This window comes from Oncorhynchus masou, chromosome 13, assembly GCF_036934945.1.
Source record: "Oncorhynchus masou masou isolate Uvic2021 chromosome 13, UVic_Omas_1.1, whole genome shotgun sequence".
In the NCBI taxonomy this organism is placed as follows: Eukaryota; Metazoa; Chordata; class Actinopteri; order Salmoniformes; family Salmonidae; genus Oncorhynchus; species Oncorhynchus masou.
The window spans coordinates 11,270,458-11,287,154 of record NC_088224.1 but is presented as its reverse complement, the minus strand read 5'-3'; positions in this window follow the sequence as shown (position 1 = coordinate 11,287,154).

Here is a 16,697-nt window from a genome sequence, read left to right as displayed (position 1 = left end):
AACACTTTGAAGTTTGTGGAAATGTGAAATTAATGTAGGAGAATATAACACATTAAATCTGGTAAAAGATAATACTAAGAAGAAAACATGTGTTTTTTGTTTTTGTTCCATCATCTTTGAAAGGCAATTAAAAAAGGCCATTATATGTAGGAGTTTAGATTCAAATTTGATTTTGGCAACTAGATGGAAGCAGTGCATGTGCAAATTTTCAGATTCATCCAATGAAGCATTGCAATGCTGCACAATATTTTGTATCAAGTCTGCCCAAATGTGCCAAATTGGTCAATTGATACATTTTAAGGTACATAACTATAGAGAACATACAAAAATTATATGATAATACAACATTTTAGCTTACACACTCCCAGGAATGTCATACATGATGGATCACTAGTTTATACACTAACGTTCACACATCTAGATAGTGGGGTGGGTGTGGAGCCAGAGACAGCAGAGGTTCAAACTGTAGAAACCAGTTCCTACATTTGAACATAAAAATGGATTTTATCAAACAAAGCTATGCTACATTTTATCTCTGGGAACCTCAGGATGACAAATCAGAGCAAGATTACTGAATGCAAGTACATTATTTACCTTCAGAGGTGAATGTATCAAATCAGTTGCCGTGATGGATTTTTTTGTTGTTGTTGTGCACTCTCCTCAATCAATAGCATGGTATTTTTTCACTGTAATAGCTATTGTAAATTAGCCAGTGCATTTAAATTAACAAGAGTTTGAGCTTTCTGCCCATATATGTCACGAATATTACCGACGGTGGCTCCCCTTCTGGTTCAGGTGGCGCTCGTCGTCGCCGGTCTACTAGCTGCCACCGATCCTTTGTTCTGTGTTCGTTTGGTTTTGTCTAATTGGTTTCACCTGTTCCTTGTTTGGTTGTTAGGGTGGGGTTATTTAAGTTCGTTTAGCCCGCTTCTGTTTGTGCGGGCTTGTTCATTCTGTATGTGTTAGAGTGGTTAGTGTTTTCATCGGGTTTTCGAGCTGTCCTTATATTTAAATGTTAGGGTACATTTTTGTTTTGTAGTTATACCAGGTTTGGTATACTATTTTGTTTCTGTGATTATTTTGGACATTAAAGTGTGTTTTTTTCCCGCATCCTTTGCTCTCTGCGCCTGACTCCACACCTATTCACTCATTGAGCGTTACAATATAAGACATGTCTATGTCCTGGAAAGTTTGCTGTTACTTACAACGTCATTCTATAGTATCATGGCGCCAGAGAAGATGTCTGACTTTTTTTTGTGCTCCTCACCAACTATTGCTTTTTTTTCTTTTTTTGTGTTGCTTTTAACTTGTTTTTTTAACTTATTTTGTACATAATGTTGCTGCTACTGTCTCTTATGACCGAAAATAACTTTTGGGCCTCACAAGTTCTCAACTGGCAGCTTCATTAAATAGTACCCGCAAAACACCAGTCTCAACGTCAACAGTGAAGTGCCGTCTCCGAGGATGCTGGTCTTCTAGGCAGAATTCCTCTGTCCAGTGTCAAAATAACACAGACACTGGACAGAGGAACTCTGCCTAGAAGTCCAGCATCCCGGAGTTGCCTCTTCACTGTTGACATTGAGACTGGTGTTTTGCAGTTACTATTTAATGAAGCTGCCAGTTGAGGGCTTGTGAGGTGTCTGTTTATCAAACTAGACACTCTAATGTACTTGTCATCGAACATGTAAAAAAAAAAAGAGTCCGCAAGACCTGGAACTTGACAGTAGACGGGTTCTCCAGGAGGTCCATGGACAGGACCAGAGTCTCAGCCAGCTCATTGTGCTCTAACAGCTGCACCAGGTCTTGCAGACTCTTCAGATGCTTTCCAGCTCCTCTGGTAAATAACAATAACAGCAGCCACCGCAATTCAAACATGAATTGCTAAAAAGGACATGTTTATTGGTCTCTGAATGTGTCCTAAATGGCGTCCTATTCCTTTAATATTACACTACACCGCTCTGGTCAAAAGTAGAGCACTATAAAGGGAATAGGGTAGCCTCTGTCCTGTGTGTCATATGTCTTTAATCCATAAGATAATGTAGCTAGTAGCTCTCGAAGGAACGACTAGTCATAGCAGTCACTTACAGTCGACCTCTGTCAATGTCAAGAGCTCTTTTTCGATGAATTCCATTTCCTACAATCATATTTATGTTTTGTTTTATAGATATGAACTGGAGCCTTGTGTTAAAGGCACAGAGGGCACAGAAGATCTGCTTCTGTATGAATGAGTCACAGAGCTCTATGTCGTCTATACTTCCGTTAGGTCAAGGATCAATTAGCTGCATTATTTTACGTTAGTGTTTTATTGATAGACTGAAAAACATTCCAAAGTACAAACAAATTATTAATACTTTCTGACTTGCGTTTTCGATGTGTTATAAACTTCATAGATAATGTTTGTGTCTGCTAGCTGTTCAAAGAAGGCTGTGTTGAACCTGCTGCACCTGGTGAAGTCTACTGCTGCTCCCCTGAGGGCCAGTCACGCAACTGGACCCATGTCCAGCAGGAGGCGCTGCAGGCTCTGGCCGCTCTGGCCACCGTGGCTCCACTGATGCTGGACAACTACATGACCTGTCAGGGAAACACCTGCTGCTGTTGCAGTGGTGTGCCGAGCAAGGTGAGGAGAGGAGACACATCTGGAAGTTGGGATACAGTCGATCTGTATTAGTGGTTTGTATGAGTGAAGTTGCAGATAAAATACCCCAAATTAATGGCCACCATTTCATTCCTTTTGGTTTATGGTATAAGGGACTAGCTAGGACATTTTTTTGGCCACTTTTGATGACTGAATTTCATTGAACATCTCCGTGGTTACTTGGTTTAATTGATGGAAGATTTAATTTATTCAGCCTCTTCTGCCAAACATATGCCTACATTGGACAGGGCCATAGTTTCCATGGTACTGGAGGGAGGGCAGTAAGAAGTCTCAGATGTGTTACAGTGTGAGGCTGCTGAGACCCATGGTGTCCCTAGGCAACGAAGCAATCAACCAGGACCTCTTTGATCAAGGAACCATCAGCCAGCTGCTTGGAAATGACAGACTGAACCTCCTCTTTTGGAACATTACAGCTGTGTTGAATATTTATAAAATGTAGAACAACTACAGAATTAAAATCTAAATCCCTTAATACTAAAGTAACACTGTAATAACATATTTTGGATTACAAATGAAAGCTTCACAAAGTCTCATAAAAGGCAGTTATCTGAAACATCTGTATTGTCCATAATATTGAGCACAACTCTCCCAGGGATCACTATGTAGATGGGAGTCCTGAGGAGGAAGACATTATTACTGATCCTGTCATCACTCAGCGAGTGAATGAGTGGGGGGGTAAGTGAATGAGTGGGGGGGGGGGGTAAGTGAATGAGTGGGGGGGGGTAAGTGAATGAGTGGGGGTAAGTGAATGAGTGGGGGGGGGTAAGTGAATGAGTGGGGGGTAAGTGAATGAGGGGGGGGGGGGTAAGTGAATGAGTGGGGGGGTAAGTGAATGAGTGGGGGGTAAGTGAATGAGTGGGGGGGTAAGTGAATGAGTGGGGGGGTAAGTGAATGAGTGGGGGGGGGGGGGGGGGTAAGTGAATGAGTGGGGGGGGGTAAGTGAATGAGTGGGGGGGTAAGTGAATGAGTGGGGGGGGGGGGGTAAGTGAATGAGTGGGGGGGGGGTAAGTGAATGAGTGGGGGTAAGTGAATGAGTGGGGGGTAAGTGAATGAGTGGGGGGGGGTAAGTGAATGAGTGGGGGGGTAAGTGAATGAGTGGGGGGGGGGGGGGGGGTAAGTGAATGAGTGGGGGGGTAAGTGAATGAGTGGGGGGGTAAGTGAATGAGTGGGGGGGTAAGTGAATGAGTGGGGGGGTAAGTGAATGAGTGGGGGGGTAAGTGAATGAGTGGGGGGTAAGTGAATGAGTGGGGGTAAGTGAATGAGTGGGGGGGGTAAGTGAATGAGTGGGGGGGTAAGTGAATGAGTGGGGGGGTAAGTGAATGAGTGGGGGGGTAAGTGAATGAGTGGGGGGGTAAGTGAATGAGTGGGGGGGTAAGTGAATGAGTGGGGGGGGGGGGGGTAAGTGAATGAGTGGGGGGGGGTAAGTGAATGAGTGGGGGTAAGTGAATGAGTGGGGGGTAAGTGAATGAGTGGGGGGGGGTAAGTGAATGAGTGGGGGGGGGGGTAAGTGAATGAGTGGGGGGTAAGTGAATGAGTGGGGGTAAGTGAATGAGTGGGGGGGGGGGGTAAGTGAATGAGTGGGGGGGGGGGGGGGTAAGTGAATGAGTGGGGGGTAAGTGAATGAGGGGGGGGGGGGTAAGTGAATGAGTGGGGGGGGGGGGGGTAAGTGAATGAGTGGGGGTAAGTGAATGAGTGGGGGGGGGGGGGTAAGTGAATGAGTGGGGGGTAAGTGAATGAGTGGGGGGTAAGTGAATGAGTGGGGGGGTAAGTGAATGAGTGGGGGGGGGGGTAAGTGAATGAGTGGGGGGGTAAGTGAATGAGTGGGGGGGGGGTAAGTGAATGAGTGGGGGGGGGTAAGTGAATGAGTGGGGGGGTAAGTGAATGAGTGGGGGTAAGTGAATGAGTGGGGGGGGGTAAGTGAATGAGTGGGGGGGTAAGTGAATGAGTGGGGGGTAAGTGAATGAGTGGGGGGGTAAGTGAATGAGTGGGGGGGGGTAAGTGAATGAGTGGGGGGGTAAGTGAATGAGTGGGGGGGGGTAAGTGAATGAGTGGGGGGGGGGGGGTAGGTGAATGAGGGGGGGTAAGTGAATGAGTGGGGGGGTAAGTGAATGAGTGGGGGGGGGTAAGTGAATGAGTGGGGGTAAGTGAATGAGTGGGGGTAAGTGAATGAGTGGGGGGGTAAGTGAATGAGGGGGGGGGGGTAAGTGAATGAGTGGGGGGTAAGTGAATGAGTGGGGGGGGGTAAGTGAATGAGTGGGGGGGTAAGTGAATGAGTGGGGGGTAAGTGAATGAGTGGGGGGGTAAGTGAATGAGTGGGGGGTAAGTGAATGAGTGGGGGGGTAAGTGAATGAGTGGGGGGTAAGTGAATGAGTGGGGGGGTAAGTGAATGAGTGGGGGGTAAGTGAATGAATGAGTGGGGGGGTAAGTGAATGAGTGGGGGTAAGTGAATGAGTGGGGGGGTAAGTGAATGAGTGGGGGGGTAAGTGAATGAGTGGGGGTAAGTGAATGAGTGGGGGTAAGTGAATGAGTGGGGGGTAAGTGAATGAGTGGGGGGGTAAGTGAATGAGTGGGGGGTAAGTGAATGAGTGGGGGGGTAAGTGAATGAGTGGGGGTAAGTGAATGAGTGGGGGGGGTAAGTGAATGAGTGGGGGGGTAAGTGAATGAGTGGGGGGGTAAGTGAATGAGTGGGGGTAAGTGAATGAGTGGGGGGGTAAGTGAATGAGTGGGGGGTAAGTGAATGAGTGGGGGGGTAAGTGAATGAGTGGGGGTAAGTGAATGAGTGAATGCATCCCACATCAGTTTACTAAAATGTTGAATTCCTACTGCCAGCCCTTGTTATAGGTAACAATCCTTTATAGAAAAGCTTATTACTCAAATTAAAATATGTAAGATTTTTTATATATAATTTTTTTTTATAAATACACAGAACAAAATATTAACTATTCATGTAAAGTGTTGGTCCGATGCTTCATGAGCTGAAACAAATTATCCCAGAAATGTTCCATCCACAAAAAAAGCCTACATCCTTGTTAGTGAGCATTTCTCCTTTGCCAATATAATCCATCCATCTGACAGGTGTGGCATTATCAAGAAGCTGATTAAACATCATGATCATTACACAGGTGCACCTTGTGCTGGGGACAATCAAAGGCCACTCTAAAATGTGCACTTTTATCACAACATAATGCCCACAGATGTCTCAAATGTTGAGGGCGTGTGCAATTGAAAGGCTGACTGCAGGAATGTCCACCAGAGCGGTTGCCAGAAAATGCAATATTCATGAGCCAGCTCAAAAGTCATTTTAGAGAATTTGGCCCTACGTCCACCTGCAGACCGCAGACCACGTGTATGGCGTCCTGTGGGCAAGTGGTTTGTAGATGTCAACGTTGTGAACAGAGTGACTTGCCTAGTAAAAAAAATTATATATATATTATTATAATAATATATATTTTTTAAACAGTGTCCCGTGGTGATGGAGGGGTTATGGTATGAGCAGGCATAAGCTACGGACAATGAACACAATTACATTTTATCGATGGCAATTTGAATGCACAGAAATACTGTGACAAGACCCTGAGGCCCATTGTGAGGCCCATTTTTTTAAGGTATCTGTGACCAACAGATGCATATCTGTATTCCCAGTCATGTGAAATCCATAGATTAGGACATAATGAATTTATTTCAATTGACTGATGTCCTTATATGAACTGTGACTCATGTTGCGTTTTATATTTTTGTTCAGTATGTGGGGGATAACAGCTCTGCAGATTTTTCTGCGATAAGACAGAATCATTAGATCACTTGTTTTGGTACTGACCATACAGTGCATTCAGAAAGTATTCAGACCCCTTCATTTTTTCCACGTTTTGTTACATTACAGCCTTATTCTAAAAATTATCAAATGTTTTTTTCCCCTCATCAATCTACACATAATAACCCACAATGACAAAGCAAAAACAGGTTGTCAGAAATTTGGGCAAATGTATAATTTAATAAACCCGGAAATATCACATTTACATGAGTATTCAGACCTTTTACACAGTACTTTGTTGAAGCACCTTTGGCAGCAATTACTGCCTCGAGTCTTCTTGGGTAGGATGCGACAAGCTTGGCACACCTGTATTTGGAGAGTTTATCCCATTCTTCTCTGCAGATCCTCTCAAGCTCTGTCAGTTTGGATGGGGAGTGTTGTTGCACAGCTATTTTCATCTCTCCATAAATGTTACATCGTTTTCAAGTCTGGGCTCTGGCTGGGCCACTCAAGGGCATTCAAAGACTTGTCCTCAAGCCACTCCTGCATTGTCTTGGCAGTGTGGTTTGGGTCGTTGTCCTGTTGGAAGGTGAACCTTCGCCCCCAGTCTGAGGTCCCCTGTCTGAGGTTCAATCAAATCAAATGCATTTATATAGCCCTTTATACATCAGCTGATATATCAAAGTGCTGTACAGAAACCCAGCCTAAAACCCAAAACAGCAAGCAATACAGTTGTTGAAGCACATTGGCTAGGAAAAACTCCAAAAGAAAGGCCAAAACCTAGGAAGAAACCTAGAGAGGAACCAGGCTATGAGGGGTGGCCAGTCCTCTTCTGGCTGTGCCTGGTGGAGATTATAACAGAACATGGCCAAGATGTTAAAATGTTCATAAATGACCAGCATGGTCAAATAATAGGTCTGGGACAGGTAGCACGTCCGGTGAGCAGGTCAGGATTCCATAGCCGCAGGCAGAACAGTTGAAACTGGAGCAGCAGCACGGCCAGGTGGACTGGGGACAGCAAGGAGTCATCATGCCAGGTGGTCCTGAGGCATGGTCCTAGGGCTCAGGTCCTCCGAGAGAGATAAAGAAAGAAAGAGAGAATTAGAGAGAGCATACTTAAATTCACACAGGACACCGGATAAGACAGAAGAATTACTCCAGATATAACAAACTGACCCTCGCCCCCCGAGACATAAACTACTGCAAGGATCTCTCTGTACTTTGCTCCGTTCATTTTTTCCTCGATCCTGCCTAGTCTCCCAATCCCTGCCCGCTGAGAAACATCCCCACAGCATGATGCTGCCACCACCATGCTTCACCGTAGGGATGGTGCCAGATTTCCTCCAGATGTGATGCTTGGCATTCAGGCCAATGAGTTCAATCTCGGTTTTGTCAGACCGTCTGGCCTCTCTACCATAAAAGCCTGATTGGTGGAGTGCTACAGAGATGGTTGTCCTTCTGGAAGGTTCACCCATCTCCACAGAGAAACTCTGGAGAACGTCAGAGTGACCATCGGGTTCTTGGTCACCTCCCTGACCAAGGCTCTTCTCCCCCGATTGCTCAGTTTGGCCGGGCAGTCAGCTCTAGGAAGAGTTCTGGTGGTTCCAAACTTATTCAATTTAAGAATGATGGAGGCCACTGTGTTCTTGGGGACCTTCAATGTTGCAGACATGTTTTGGTACCCTTCCCCAGATCTGTGCCTCGACACAATCCTGTCTCAGAGCTCTACGAACAATTCCTTCGACCTCATGGCTTGGTTTATGCTCTGACATGCATTGTCAGCTGTGTGCCTTTCCAAATCATGTCTAATCAATTGAATTTACCACAGGTAAATTGGGTATATACATTATACTGGAGACCCATTGGGGTTTTTACCTTATACTGTAGACCCATTGGGTATGTACATTATAATGTAGACCCACTCTGTGGGCGTGTGATGACTGTAGAGAGATCTTCAGCCCACCTGACAGGAGGGCCCCTGGTCCAACACAGAGCTGGCCCTGGAGAGGGTGCCCATCCAGGGGGAGCCCTGAGAAAACTCCCCCCTACCCCTCAGGAGGACCCAGAGTATTTCAACACATTCTCAGTCAAATAAATACCTCCAGGTCGTCTAGCTTTACTCAGTGTTTGTTTACTATTTACTACATGTCTCCATAAACAATGTGTTGTGTTAGCTTGAGAGTAAACATAAAGACAAGAATTCATCAATCCAGAATGAGTCATCAAAATTAGACTAATGTTATCTACTAGGAACAGGTATAAATGGGTGGATTAAAACACACGTTTCTTTGCTTCATGCAGATTTGAAATGTGTGTATCTGTCAAATAAAACTGTGCTGTAACTTAATCTTGTTATTGGAATTAATCCATATTTAAATTATATGATGTAACAATGGACTGGAGTCACAATAATTTGTGAAGACTCATTGTGACATAGTGCACAAGGTGTTTCATTTGCAATGTCACGGATTCCGTTAAACAGATTCCGTTACATTAGACATTAAATGATAAAGATTCTACTTCAGTGTCTTCATTCATAACCTGCTCATTTACTGTGGTTTTGATGTGTGCTTACATTTCTGTGTGAATATTTAAGTAATTTCTTATTCAATAGTTTGAAGAATACAAGTCAAATATTTGAGTATAAATTACAGGCTGCCATCCTGTTATTGTTGAACATTATTAGTGGTAAGTCAATGTCCATCATTTTTGTTTAGTTTTTACAGTTACAAACATGACAGACACAGACAGTCATTATTGTCTGTAAGTTTCTTTTAATTGACTTAATTCTTATATTCTGCAGTCATCATCACTCGGAAGTCCAAAGGAAAGAAAACAGATTCTGTAAATAGCCTGAAGTAAACGGTATATTCAAGGTTTGTATCTCTCTTTTACTACAAACGTATTGATCTAAAGGACTCTAACTTTGTATTTTTTATGGTTCTGTGGTTCAGATGGTATTTACACGTTTTGTGGTTACATGGAGACGAAATATGCTACCAGCATCTGTTGTTGTGTAATAATGTCTAAGTTTACTGAGTATGCTGACTGTGGGATGAAGTCATTTAGGAGCCCACAATCAGCATATTGTATTGTACCCTCCCCTAACAGATTGACTGGCCTTTCCTGCAGACTATTGACAAAGAATATATTAACACCAACACTAAACAAGACAAACAGTGAGTAAAGATGGGGGAAGATGGCACTTTCCTCCATTTTCTTTGGTTTTGAAATGTTGTCATTTCCATTTAAAAGAAATGTCTATGGTTTATGGTCCTCAATAGTCACTCCTTTCATGCTGGATATGTTTGAAGATCATTACATTTTTCCACATATATTTTCAAGATACTTTTTCAATGTAAAGGAGTATTTACAATGGTCATGACATGAAAGAGGGGCCTATTTAAAAATAGTAGTTGGTCCAGATTATACAGAAATGGCCCACAGAGAAATCTATGTGACATCATAGAAAATGGAAAAAGCCTGCAGAGAATGACATTGAAAATGCGGAACTGGCCAATATGTTGAAATAATCCGTCATTAGAATGACTTCCTGCTGGGATCGTTGAATGAGTATTGCAATGGATTCTGTTGGATAAGGTCCTGTTTTGGGGAGGATTCCGAAGTGCCCTTTCTCATGTTGCATAACCCCTGCAGCGCGTTAAAATGTGTTCTATAACCCACTGTAGAGTATCATCACGTGTTCTATAACCCACTGTAGAGTATCATCACGTGTTCTATAATCCACTGCAGAGTATTATCACGTGTTCTATAACCCACTGTAGAGTATCATCACGTGTTCTATAACCCACTGTAGAGTATCATCACGTGTTCTATAATCCACTGTAGAGTATCATCATGTGTTCTATAATCCACTGTAGAGTATCATCATGTGTTCTATAACCCACTGCAGAGTATCATCACGTGTTCTATAACCCACTGTAGAGTATCATCACGTGTTCTATAACCCCCTGCAGCGCGTTAAAATGTGTTCTATAACCCACTGTAGAGTATCATCACGTGTTCTATAACCCCCTGCAGCGCGTTAAAATGTGTTCTATAACCCACTGTAAGTAGTATCATCTATAACCCACTGTAGAGTATCATCACGTGTTCTATAACCCACTGTAGAGTATCATCACGTGTTCTATAACCCACTGTAGAGTATCATCACGTGTTCTATAACCCACTGCAGAGTATTATCACGTGTTCTATAACCCACTGCAGAGTATTATCACGTGTTCTATAACCCACTGCAGAGTATCATCACGTGTTCTATAACCCACTGCAGAGTATCATCACGTGTTCTATAACCTCCTGCAGAGTATCATCACGTGTTCTATAACCCACTGTAGAGTATCATCATGTGTTCTATAACCCACTGTAGAGTATCATCACGTGTTCTATAATCCACTGTAGAGTATCATCATGTGTTCTATAACCCACTGTAGAGTATCATCATGTGTTCTATAACCCACTGTAGAGTATCATCATGTGTTCTATAATCCACTGTAGAGTATCATCATGTGTTCTATAATCCACTGTAGAGTATCATCACGTGTTCTATAACCCACTGTAGAGTATCATCACGTGTTCTATAACCCACTGTAGAGTATCATCACGTGTTCTATAACCCACTGTAGAGTATCATCATGTGTTCTATAACCCACTGTAGAGTATCATCATGTGTTCTATAATCCACTGTAGAGTATCATCACGTGTTCTATAACCCACTGTAGAGTATCATCATGTGTTCTATAACCCACTGTAGAGTATCATCACGTGTTCTATAACCCACTGTAGAGTATCATCATGTGTTCTATAACCCACTGTAGAGTATCATCACGTGTTCTATAACTCACTGTAGAGTATCATCATGTGTTCTATAACCCACTGTAGAGTATCATCACGTGTTCTATAACCCACTGTAGAGTATCATCATGTGTTCTATAACCTCCTGCAGAGTATCATCACGTGTTCTATAACCCACTGTAGAGTATCATCATGTGTTCTATAACCTCCTGCAGAGTATCATCATGTGTTCTATAACCCACTGTAGAGTATCATCATGTGTTCTATAACCTCCTGCAGAGTATCATCATGTGTTCTATAACCCACTGCAGAGTATCATCACGTGTTCTATAACCCACTGTAGAGTATCATCATGTGTTCTATAACCTCCTGCAGAGTATCATCATGTGTTCTATAACCCACTGCAGAGTATCATCACGTGTTCTATAACCCACTGTAGAGTATCATCATGTGTTCTATAACCTCCTGCAGAGTATCATCATGTGTTCTATAACCCACTGCAGAGTATCATCACGTGTTCTATAACCCACTGTAGAGTATCATCACGTGTTCTATAACCCACTGTAGAGTATCATCACGTGTTCTATAACCCACTGTAGAGTATCATCACGTGTTCTATAACCCACTGCAGAGTATCATCACGTGTTCTATAACCCACTGTAGAGTATCATCACGTGTTCTATAACCCACTGTAGAGTATCATCACGTGTTCTATAACCCACTGTAGAGTATCATCACGTGTTCTATAACCCACTGTAGAGTATCATCACGTGTTCTATAACCCACTGTAGAGTATCATCATGTGTTCTATAACCCACTGTAGAGTATCATCACGTGTTCTATAACCCACTGCAGAGTATCATCACGTGTTCTATAACCCACTGTAGAGTATCATCACGTGTTCTATAACCCACTGCAGAGTATCATCACGTGTTCTATAACCCACTGTAGAGTATCATCACGTGTTCTATAACCCACTGTAGAGTATCATCACGTGTTCTATAACCCCTGCAGAGTATCATCACGTGTTCTATAACCCACTGCAGAGTATCATCACGTGTTCTATAACCCACTGTAGAGTATCATCACGTGTTCTATAACCCACTGTAGAGTATCATCACGTGTTCTATAACCCACTGCAGAGTATCATCACGTGTTCTATAACCCACTGCAGAGTATCATCACGTGTTCTATAACCCACTGCAGAGTATCATCACGTGTTCTATAACCCACAGAAGCTCTCTCCTCCTCTCCTCTCCTCACCTCTCCTCTCCTCTCCTCACCTCTCTTCTCCTCTCTCTCCCATTTTTAAACTGGATGACTATTATCATATCTGACAGAGAAGGGTATTTATGCAGTAGGCCAGACTGAGTCCATTGATATTTTACTGGATGGGATGGGGCTGGGGTGTACAAAAGACTAGGGACACACAGGAGCTTCCTCAGTAGCCTATCACAGGTCTCCACTGTGTGTTCAGGGTCAGTATCACAGGTCTCCACTGTGTGTTCAGGGTCAGTATCACAGGTTTCCACTGTGTGTTCAGGGTCAGTATCACAGGTCTCCACTGTGTGTTCAGGGTCAGTATCACAGGTCTCCACTGTGTGTTCAGGGTCAGTATCACAGGTTTCCACTGTGTTCAGGGTCAGTATCACAGGTCTCCACTGTGTGTTCAGGGTCAGTATCACAGGTCTCCACTGTGTGTTCAGGGTCAGTATCACAGGTTTCCACTGTGTGTTCAGGGTCAGTATCACAGGTTTCCACTGTGTGTTCAGGGTCAGTATCACAGATGTCCACTGTGTGTTCAGGGTCAGTATCACAGGTCTCCACTGTGTGTTCAGGGTCAGTATCACAGGTCTCCACTGTGTGTTCAGGGTCAGTATCACAGGTCTCCACTGTGTGTTCAGGGTCAGTATCACAGGTTTCCACTGTGTGTTCAGGGTCAGTATCACAGGTCTCCACTGTGTGTTCAGGGTCAGTATCACAGGTTTCCACTGTGTGTTCAGGGTGTGTTCAGGGTCAGTATCACAGGTCTCCACTGTGTGTTCAGGGTCAGTATCACAGGTGTCCACTGTGTTCAGGGTCAGTATCACAGGTCTCCACTGTGTGTTCAGGGTCAGTATCACAGGTTTCCACTGTGTGTTCAGGGTCAGTATCACAGGTCTCCACTGTGTGTTCAGGGTCAGTATCACAGGTTTCCACTGTGTTCAGGGTCAGTATCACAGGTCTCCACTGTGTGTTCAGGGTCAGTATCACAGGTTTCCACTGTGTGTTCAGGGTCAGTATCACAGGTCTCCACTGTGTTCAGGGTCAGTATCATAGATTCAACATTTGAGAAATACATGGTCCGTTGGAGCTTTGACAGGTTGATGCAAAGTCATGATGACAGCAACATATGAAACCACTGATAACCATGACATGAGACTAATACCACAATTGAGAAATAACTTCAGAAAATTATAGGAGAAAAGTAAAAAAAATATATTTTTGAGAGCTGCTGCTGAAGGGCTTGGTGAAGGGGAGGATTCAGCGAGATTCCTGGATGCTGTGCTGTCCTGGATAATTGCTCTCTCTCTCTCCCTGCCCAAGGCTCTTTTTGTACTTTTCTCCTACAAATTTCTGAAGTTATATCTCAATTGTTATATTGGTCTCATGTCATGGTTATCAGTGGTTCCGTTATGTTGCTGTCATCATGACTTTACATCACTCGAAAAGCAAGGCACACTGGGAAATGTGCAAATTAGGCGTTACACCATACAGTGTTGAAACAACATCCAAAAATGAATTACTGTAACACTATAGGTGTTCATTTTCTGCTGGGTATTATTGCAAAGGAGTTTAGTTCCCTCTTAGCAAAATGTAGTGATAGGATCCCATTTCTATCCATAGGCAAAGAAATGTATTGCATTAGGCCTACAGTGCTTTCCAGTACAACCTCTCATAATGACTAACATTGCATGGTAGCCATTCACCCATCACAAATAGCCCCCAATTAGAGCTTTCTTTGTTTATCCTGGCCTGTAGGTAGTTACATTATGAATGTATGGTATGTCCTTTAAGTCTTGGAATATCATTATGGGTCTTATTTGTCTGTATGTTAACAGTGGAACATCTTTTTTGATTCACTTGTTCAGCCCTGAAGGTTGAGCCAGGGGACTTTGTGTTTGTGCTTTGGGGTAAATATGGGAAGGTGGCTTGCTTATTATTGAGTCTTGATTTTAATAAGTGGATTTTTCATTGTGTTGCTTATGCTTTTGCCTCAGTATCAACTGAGAACTGAGGAATTATGATGAGACGATTGTATTTATAATGGATTCCTCCGCAGGCAGACACTGGGCTAGTCTGAGAACTCACAGCCGCAGACATGATCAGCAGACTGGGACGTCTGACGCCTGGATACCTCCGTCTCCTCCAGGTTTGAGTGTTTCTATGGATCATTTTAAACCTTGGTTTTGTAGCTTATGCTCGGCACACACTGTTTATCTATAGTTGATTCGTAAAGAAATGTGTTGATATTTTAGCATAGGATTCCATTTTACTGTAGGCTAGTTGTGATGGCTAAACTACACAGGATAAAGTAGGCATTAATATTTCATAGTGAACTATTGATTCAGGCCTTAAGTGATTATATAATACAACCGTCATGACTGTTTTTCTGACTGAATGAACCAGCTCATATTATTTGAAGCTTCTGCAGAATTGTACGTTTTTAAATAAATTGTAAATTGAGTTGCTTGCATGCCCTTCTCGTGGCTTTAAATAAAATAACTATGCAACGAAGAGTTAATTCCTATCGGAAAACAAAAGTGTGTCACAGTGGTCTGATGAGAGGTTTAAATATGAGCTGCCCCTCTGTGACAATGTTTCATGTCTACAGACTTTGTTCTCCGGCCTCATACCACTGTGTGTGAAAAGAACTCTGTGTTTCATGAACTCAAATTCCCCGTTTCCCCTCTTAAAATGTTTCTAGTGTGGCAGTGCAGGCCAGCTCATGTTGGGTTGTGTACAGATGATTCCCATGTTGGGTTGTGTACAGATGATGCTCATGTTGGGTTGTGTACAGATGATTCCCATGTTGGGTTGTGTACAGATGATGCCCATGTTGGGTTGTGTACAGATGATGCCCATGTTGGGTTGTGTACAGATGATTCCCATATTGGGTTGTGTACAGATGATTCCCATGTTGGGTTGTGTACAGATGATTCCCATATTGGGTTGTGTACAGATGATTCCCATGTTGGGTTGTGTACAGATGATGCCCATGTTGGGTTGTGTACAGATGATTCCCATGTTGGGTTGTGTACAGATGATTCCCATGTTGGGTTGTGTACAGATGATGCCCATGTTGGGTTGTGTACAGATGATGCCCATGTTGGGTTGTGTACAGTTGATGCCCATATTGGGTTGTGTACAGTTGATGCCCATATTGGGTTGTGTACAGATGATTCCCATATTGGGTTGTGTACAGATGATTCCCATATTGGGTTGTGTACAGATGATTCCCATATTGGGTTGTGTACAGATGATTCCCATATTGGGTTGTGTACAGTTGATGCCCATGTTGGGTTGTGTACAGATGATTCCCATGTTGGGTTGTGTACAGATGATGCCCATGTTGGGTTCTGTACAGATGATTCCCATGTTGGGTTGTGTACAGATGATGCCCATATTGGGTTGTGTACAGATGATGCTCATGTTGGGTTCTGTACAGATGATTCCCATGTTGGGTTGTGTACAGATGATGCCCATATTGGGTTGTGTACAGATGATTCCCATGTTGGGTTGTGTACAGATGATGCCCATATTGGGTTGTGTACAGATGATTCCCATGTTGGGTTGTGTACAGATGATGCCCATATTGGGTTGTGTACAGATGATTCCCATGTTGGGTTGTGTACAGATGATGCCCATGTTGGGTTGTGTACAGATGATTCCCATGTTGGGTTGTGTACCGATGATTCCCATATTGGGTTGTGTACAGATGATTCCCATGTTGGGTTGTGTACAGATGATGCCCATGTTGGGTTGTGTACAGATGATTCCCATGTTGGGTTGTGTACAGATGATGCCCATGTTGGGTTGTGTACAGATGATTCCCATATTGGGTTGTGTACAGATGATTCCCATGTTGGGTTGTGTACAGATGATGCCCATGTTGGGTTGTGTACAGATGATTCCCATGTTGGGTTGTGTACAGATGATTCCCATATTGGGTTTTGTACAGATGATTCCCATGTTGGGTTGTGTACAGATGATGCCCATATTGGGTTGTGTACAGATGATTCCCATGTTGGGTTGTGTACAGATGATTCCCATGTTGGGTTGTGTACAGATGATTCCCATGTTGGGTTGTGTACAGATGATTCCCATGTTGGGTTGTGTACAGATGATGCCCATGTTGGGTTGTGTACAGATGATGCTCATGTTGGGTTGTGTACAGATGATTCCCATGTTGGGTTGTGTACAGATGATTCCCATGTT